This window comes from Durio zibethinus, chromosome 20, assembly GCF_047325235.1.
Source record: "Durio zibethinus cultivar Kanyao isolate XHJ-2024 chromosome 20, ASM4732523v1, whole genome shotgun sequence".
Taxonomy (NCBI): domain Eukaryota; kingdom Viridiplantae; phylum Streptophyta; class Magnoliopsida; order Malvales; family Malvaceae; genus Durio; species Durio zibethinus.
Window position 1 is genome coordinate 17072501 of NC_143181.1, and position 7572 is coordinate 17080072.

Genomic DNA, 7572 nt, shown 5'->3' on the forward strand with positions numbered 1-7572 from the left:
ACCCATTTTTTATTTTTCATAATTATTGAAACTTTTTGCGGTTCGGGATTTTTTAAAATTTTTTTAGAAAAATTTTTGTCCCCAAATTTGGTAGAGGTGATGCTTGTATTTATTTTGGCATGCACAAAAAAATTCAGCTAAAAACTCGAAGTGGAGAAGATTTTGTGACCGTTTGAAAAAAGTGTCCCCATTTCAAACACTTTAATGGCTACTGGTAGCAAACCTATAAAATCTCAAATGCTCTTTAAGAGGGTGTGAGTTCTCGAGGTTTGATGAGGGATAGGGGGCCAATATAAGGGCCAAGTACCAGCACCCATCGTACATCATGTGCGCACACCCGTCGGCCCCCCCAATCGCTGGAACCCCCATTGCCACCGGTTAGGCTCTCCGACGATGCTCCGGTGATAGTGCCCCGGGCGAAAAAAATGTGGCACCAGTACATGCCCGAGCCCAGCATGTGCACTGTGGCTAAAACTCTTAGACTGGGAATGAACTTTGTATGCTTAGGCATGGAATGAACTCCGTATGCTTAGACATGGAATGAACTCCGTATGCCTAAGCCAACCCACGAAACGAGCGTGCGGGTGCTCAACCGACAGGAGAGGCAGAATGCGCAAGCTGGGGACCGACCAGGTCTCCCCTCTTGCTATCGATCCTGCTACTGTAACCCTTGATCCGGTTTGATCTTAGACTAGGAATGAACTTCGTATGCCTAAATAACCCATGACACGAGCTTCGGGCACTAAGCCGGTAGGAGAGGCATAATGCGCAAGCCGGGGATCGACCCGATCCCCCGCTGTGTGCTATCGATCTCGTTGCCACAACCCTCAGTTCAGCTAGGGCTTAGACATTGAATGAACTCCCTATGCCTAAGCCAACCCACGAAACGGGCGTACGGGTGCTCAACCGACCGAAGAGGTAGAATGCACAAGCCGAGGATCGACCCGATCCCCCTTACGTGCTGTCGATCTTGCTGTCGCAACCCTCGATCCGGTTTGATCTTAGATTGGGAATGAACTCCATATGCTCAGACTGGGGATGAACTCCGTATGCCTAAGTCAACCCACGAAATGAGCATGTGGGCGTTCAGTCGATCGAAGAGGCCGATCGGAGAGGCATAATCCGCAAGTCAGGGATCAGCCCAATCCCTCTCTACATGCTGTCAATCCCGCTGCCGGTCCTGCTGCCACAACCCTCAGTCTGGCTAGGGCTTAGACGTGGAATGAACTCCGTATTTCTAAGCCAACCCATGAAACGAGCGTACGGGCGCTCAGCAGACAGGAGAGGTAGAATGCGCAAGCCGAGGATCAACTCGGTCCCCCTTACGTGCTGTCGATCCTGCTGCTGGTCCTACTGTCGCAACCCTCAGTCCGATCCGATCTTAAACTGGGATGAACTCCGTATGCTTATACATGGAATGAACTCCGTATGCCTAAGCCAACCCACGAAATGAGCATGCGGGTCCTCAGTTGGCCAGAGAGGCAGAATGCACAAGCCAGGGACCGGCCCGGTCCCCCCTGCGTGCTATCGATCCCGCTGCCACAACCCTCGATCTGGCTAGGGCTTAGACATGGATTGAACTCCCTATGCCTAAGCCAACCCATGAAACGGGCATGCGGGCGCTCAACCGGCCGGAGAGGCAGAATGCTCAAGTCGAGGATCGGCTCGGTCCCCCTATGTGCTGTCGATCCTGCTGCCGTAACCCTCAATCCGGTTCGATCTTAGACTGGGAATGAACTTCATTTGCTTAGGCTGGGGATGAACTTTGTATGCCTAAGTCAACCCATGAAACGAGCGTGCGGGCACTCAGTCGACCGGAGAGGTAGAATGTGCAAGCCGGGGACCGGCTCGGTCCCCCCTGCGTGCTGCCAATCCTCCTGCTGGTCCTGCTACTGCAACACTCGGTCCGATCCGATCTTAGACTGGGAATGAACTTCGTATGCTTAGACATAGAATGAACTCCGTATGCCTAAGCCAACCCACAAAACAAGCGCTCAGCCGATCGGAGAGGCGGAATGAGCAAGCCGGGGATCGATCGAATCCCCCCTGCCTGCTATCGATCCTGCTATCGTAACCCTCGGTTCGATCCGATCCTAGACTGGGAATGAACTCCGTATGCCTAAGTCAACACAAGAAATTAACGTTCAGGCACTGAGCCGATCGGAGAGGCATAATGCATAAGCCGGAGATCGGCTCTATCCCCTATGCGTGCTGTCGGTCCCGTTACCACAACCCTTGATCCGGTTGGGGCTTAGACATGGAATGAACTCACTATGCCTAAGCCGACCCATGAAATGGGCGTGGGGGTGCTCAGTCGCCCGAAGAGGCAGAATGCGTAAGCGAAGGATCGACCCGGTCCCCCTACGTCTACCGATCGTGCTGCCGCAACCCTCGATCTGACCCGATCTTAGACTATGAATGAACTCCGTATGCTTAAACTGGGGATGAACTCCCTATGCCTATGTCAACCCACAAAATGACCATGCTGGCGTTCAACCGGCCAGAGAGGCCGATCGGAAAAGCATATTGCGCAAGCTGCGGATCTGTCCGGTCCCCCTCTACGTGCTGTCGGTCTTGCTACCACAACCCTCGGTCCAACTAGCGCTTAGACATGGAATGAACTCCGTATGCCTAAGCCAACCCATGAAAGGAGCGTGCGGGCACTCAGCCAACCGGAGAGGTAGAATGCGTAAGCCAGGGATCGGCCTGACCCCCCCTACGTGCTGCAGATCCTGCGGTTGGTCTTACTGTCGCAACCCTCAATCCAATTTGATCTTAGACTGGGAATGAACTTCGTATGCTTGGACATGGAATGAACTTCGTATGCCAAAGCCAACCCACGAAACGAGCGTGCGGGCACTCAACTAGCCAGAGAGGCAGAATACGCAAGCAGGGGACCGATCCGGTCCCCCCTACGTGCTGTCGATCCTGCTGCCGCAACCCTCGGTCCAGTCCGATCGTAGACTGGGAATGAATTTTTGTATGCCTCAGTCAACCCATGAAACAAGCGTGCGAGCGCTGAGTTGATCGGAGAGGTATAATGCGTAAGCCAGAGATTGGCCCGATCCCCCTTTGCGTGCTGCAGATCCCGCTGCCACAACCTTCAGTCTGGTTGGGGCTTAGACATGGAGTGAACTCCCTATGCCTACGCCAACCCATAAAACAGGTATACGGGCGCTCAGCCGGCCGGAGAGGTAAAATGCGCAAGCTGGGGATCGACTCGATCCCACTTGTGTGCTACCGATCTTACTGTTGCAACCCTCGGTCTAGTCCGATCTTAGACTGGGAATGAATTTCGTATGCTTAGACTGGGGATGAACTCCGTATGCCTAAGTTAACCCACGAAACGAGCGTGCAGACTTTCAGCCGACCAGAGAGGCAGGATGCGCAAGCCAGGGATCGAACGGGTGGTAGGTGGGTTCAAGCACATCTTCATATTTTTGCCTTGCCCATTTCATTTTTATGGCTTGTAAATTCATACAATGGTCCCCTACACCTTCATGTGAAGTTTCGTGGCAAGACGACCCATTTTCTATTTTTCACAATTTTTGAAACTTTTTGCGGTTTGAGATTTTTTAAACTTTTTTTAGAAAACTTTTTGTCCCCAAATTTGGTAGAGGTGATCCTTGTATTTTTGGTGGCATGCACAAAAAATTTCAGCTAAAAACTCGAAGTGGAGAAGATTTTGTTACTGTTTGAAAAAAGTGTCCCCATTTTAGACACTTTAATGGCTACTGGCAGCAAACCTATAAAATATCAAATGCTCTTTAAGGGGGTGTGAGTTCTTGAGGTTTGATGAGGGATAGGGGGCCAATATAAGGGCCAAGTACCAGCACCCATAGAACATAATGTGTGCACACCCCCGGCCCCCCCAATCGTCGAAACCACCAATGCCACCGGTTAGGCTCTCCGGCGATGCTCCGAGGATGGTGCCCCGGGCTAAAAAAATGTTGCACCAGCACATACCCGAGCCCAGCATGTGCACCGTGGCTGAAACTCTTAGAATAGGAATTAACTCCATATGCTTAGACATGGAATGAACTCCGTATGCCTAAGCCAACCCACGAAACGAGCCTACGGGGTGCTCAGTCGGTCGAAGAGGCAGAATGTGCAAGCCGGGGATTGGCCGATACCCCTCTGCGTGTTGTCAATCCCGCTGCCACAACCCTTGGTTCGGCTGGGGCTTAGACATGGATTGATCTCCCTATGCCTAAGCCAACCCACGAAACAGGCGTGTGGGTGCTCAACCGACCGGAGAGGCAGAATGCGCAAGCCGGGGATCGGCCCGGTCCCCCCTGTGTGCTGTCGATCCTGCTACCATAGCTCTCAGTCCAGTTTGATCTTAGACTGGGAATGAACTCCATATGCTTAGACTAGGGATGAACTCTGTATGCCTAAGTCAACCCACGAAACGAGCGTATGAGCGCTCAATCGACCGGAGAGGCTGACCAGAGAGGCAAAATGCACAAGTCGGGGATCAACCTGATCCCCCCTACGTGCTACCAATCCTGCTACTGGTTCTGGTACCACAACCCTCGGTATGGTCCGATCTTAGACTGGGAATGAACTCCGTATGCTTAGACATGGAATGAACTCCGTATGCCTAAGCCAACCCACGAAATGAGCGTGCAGGTGATCAGCAGGCCGGAGAGGCAAAATGCGTAAGCCGAGGACCAACCTGATCCCCCCTACCTGCTGTCGATCCTGCTGTAGCAACCCTCAGTCTGGTCTGATCTTAGACTGGGAATGAACTCCATATGCCTAAGTCAACCCATGAAACTAGTGTTCAGGCGCTAAGTTGATCGAAAAGGCATAATGCGCAAGCCAGGGATCGGCTCGGTCCCCCTATGCATGCTGTCGATCCTACTGTCGTAACCTTCGGTCCGATCTGATCTTAGACTGGGAATGACTTCGTATTCCTAAGTCAACCCACAAAACGAGCATTCGAGCGTTAAGCTGGTCGGAGAGGCAGAATGCACAAGTCAAGGATTGACCCGATCCCCCCTGTGTGCTGTCGATCCTACTACAATAGCCCTCATTTCGATCTAATCTTAGACTGGGAATGAACTCCGTATGCCTAAGTCAACCCATGAAACGAGTGTGTGGGCGTTCAGTCAATCGGAGAGGCCGATCGAAGAGGCATAATGCACAAGCTGGGGAACAGTCCGATCCCTCTCTGCATGCTGTCGATCTCGCTATTGGTCCTACTGCCACAACCCTCAGTCTAGCTGGGGCTTAGACATGGAATGAACTCTGTATGCCTAAACCAACCCAAAAAATGAGCATACGGGTGCTCAACCGACCGGAAAGGCAGAATACGCAAGTCGGGGATCAACTCGGTCCCTTCTTGTGTGCTGTCGATCCTGCTGTTGGTCCTACTACCGTATCCCTCGGTTCGATCCGATCTTAGACTGGGAATGAACTTCGTATGCTTAGACATGGAATGAACTCTGTATGCCTATGCCAACCCATGAAACGAGCGTGCGAGCGCTCAGTCAACCAGAGAGGTAGAATGTGCAAGTCGGGGACCAACCCGGTCCCCCTTACGTGCTGTCGATCCTGCTGTTGCAACCCTCGATCTGGTCTAATCTTAGACTGGGAATGAACTCTGTATGCCTAAGTCAACCCATGAAATGAGCATGCGGGCACTGAGCCGGTCGGAGAGGCATAATACTTAAGCCGAGGATCGACCCGATCCCCCTCTACGTGCTGCTGGTCCCGCTGCCACAACCCTCGATCTGGATGGGGCTTAGACATGGAATGAACTCCCTATGCCTAAGCCAACCCACGAAAAGGGCGTGCGGGCGCTCAGCCGGCTGGAGAGGCAGAATGCACAAGCCGGGGATCTACCCTGTCCCCCTTACGTGCTGCCGATCCTGCTGCAGCAACCCTCGATCCGGTCTGATCTTAGACTGGGAATAAACTTCGTATACTTAGACTAGGGATGAACTCCATATGCCTAAGTCAACCTAGGAAATGAGCGTGCGGACGCTTAACCGACCAGAGAGGCAGGATGCGCAAGTCGGGGATCAAAGGGGTGGTAGGTGGGTTCAAGCACATCTTCATATTTCTGCCATGCCAATAGCATTTTTATGGCTTGTAAATTCATACAATGGTCCCCTATGCCTTCATGTGAAGTTTCGTGGCAAGACAACCCGTTTTCTATTTTTCATGATTTTTGAAACTTTTTTCGGTTTGGGATTTTTTAAAATTTTTTTAGAAAGAGTTTTGTCCCCAAATTTGGTAGAAGAGATCCTGGTCTGATTTGATCTTAGACTGGGAATGAACTTTGTATGCGTAAGTCAACCTACGAAACGAGCGTGTGGGCGTTCAACCGATCGGAGAGGTAGAATCTGTAAGCCGGGGACCGGCCTGGTCCCCCCTGTGTGCTGTCGATTCAGCTATCGCAACCCTCGGTCTGATCTGATCTTAGACTGGGAATGAACTCAGTATGCCTGAGTCAACCCATGAAATGAGCGTTCGGGCACTGAGCCAGTCGGAGAGGCATAATGCGTAAGTTGGGATTTGCCCGATCCCCCTCTGTGTGCTACGGGTCCCGCTGCCACAACCCTCGGTCCGGCTGGGGCTTAGACATGGAATGAACTCCCTATGCCTAAGCCAACCCATGAAACTGGCGTGTGGGTGCTCAACCGGTCGGAGAGGCAGAATGCGCAAGTCGGGGATCGGCTCGATCCCTCCTACGTGCTGTCGATCTTACTGTCGTAACCCTCGGTCCGATCTGATCTTAGACTGGGAATGAACTCTGTATGCTTAGACTAGGGTTGAACTCCCTATGCCTAAGTCAACCCATGAAATGAGCGTGCGGACGCTCAGCCGACCAGAGAGGTAGGATGCGCAAGTCGGGGATCGAACAGATGGTAGGTGGGTTCAAGCACATTTTCATATTTCTGCCATGCCAATGCCATTTTTATGGCCTGTAAATTCATACAATGGTCCCCTACGTCTTCATGTGAAGTTTCGTGGCAAGATGACCCGTTTTCTATTTTTCACGATTTTTAAAACTTTTTGCGGTTCAGGATTTTTTAAAATTTTTTTAGAAAACATTTTGTCCCCAAATTTGGTAGAGGTGATCTTTGTATTTTTGTTGGCATGAAAAAAAAAATTCAGCTGAAAACTCAAAGTGGGGAAGATTTTGTGACCGTTTGAAAAAAGTGTCCCCATTTGAGACGCTTTAATGGCTACTGGCGGCAAACCTATAAAATCTCAAATGCTCTTTAAGGGGGTGTGAGTTCTTGAGGTTTGATGAGGGATAGGGGGCCAATATAAGAGCCAAGTACCAGCACACATCGCACATCATGTGCGTACCCCTAAAGCCGTCGGTTAGGCTCTCCGGCGATGCTCCGGTGATGGTGCCCTGGGTGAAAAAAATACGGCACCAGCACATGCCCAAGCCCAGCATGTGCACCGTGGCTCAAACTCTTAGACTGGGAATGAACTCCGTATGCTTAGACATCGAATAAACTCCGTATGCTTAGACATCGAATGAAACGAGTGTGCGGTTGCTCAACCGGTCGGAGAGGCAGAATACGCAAGCCGGGGATCGGCCTGATC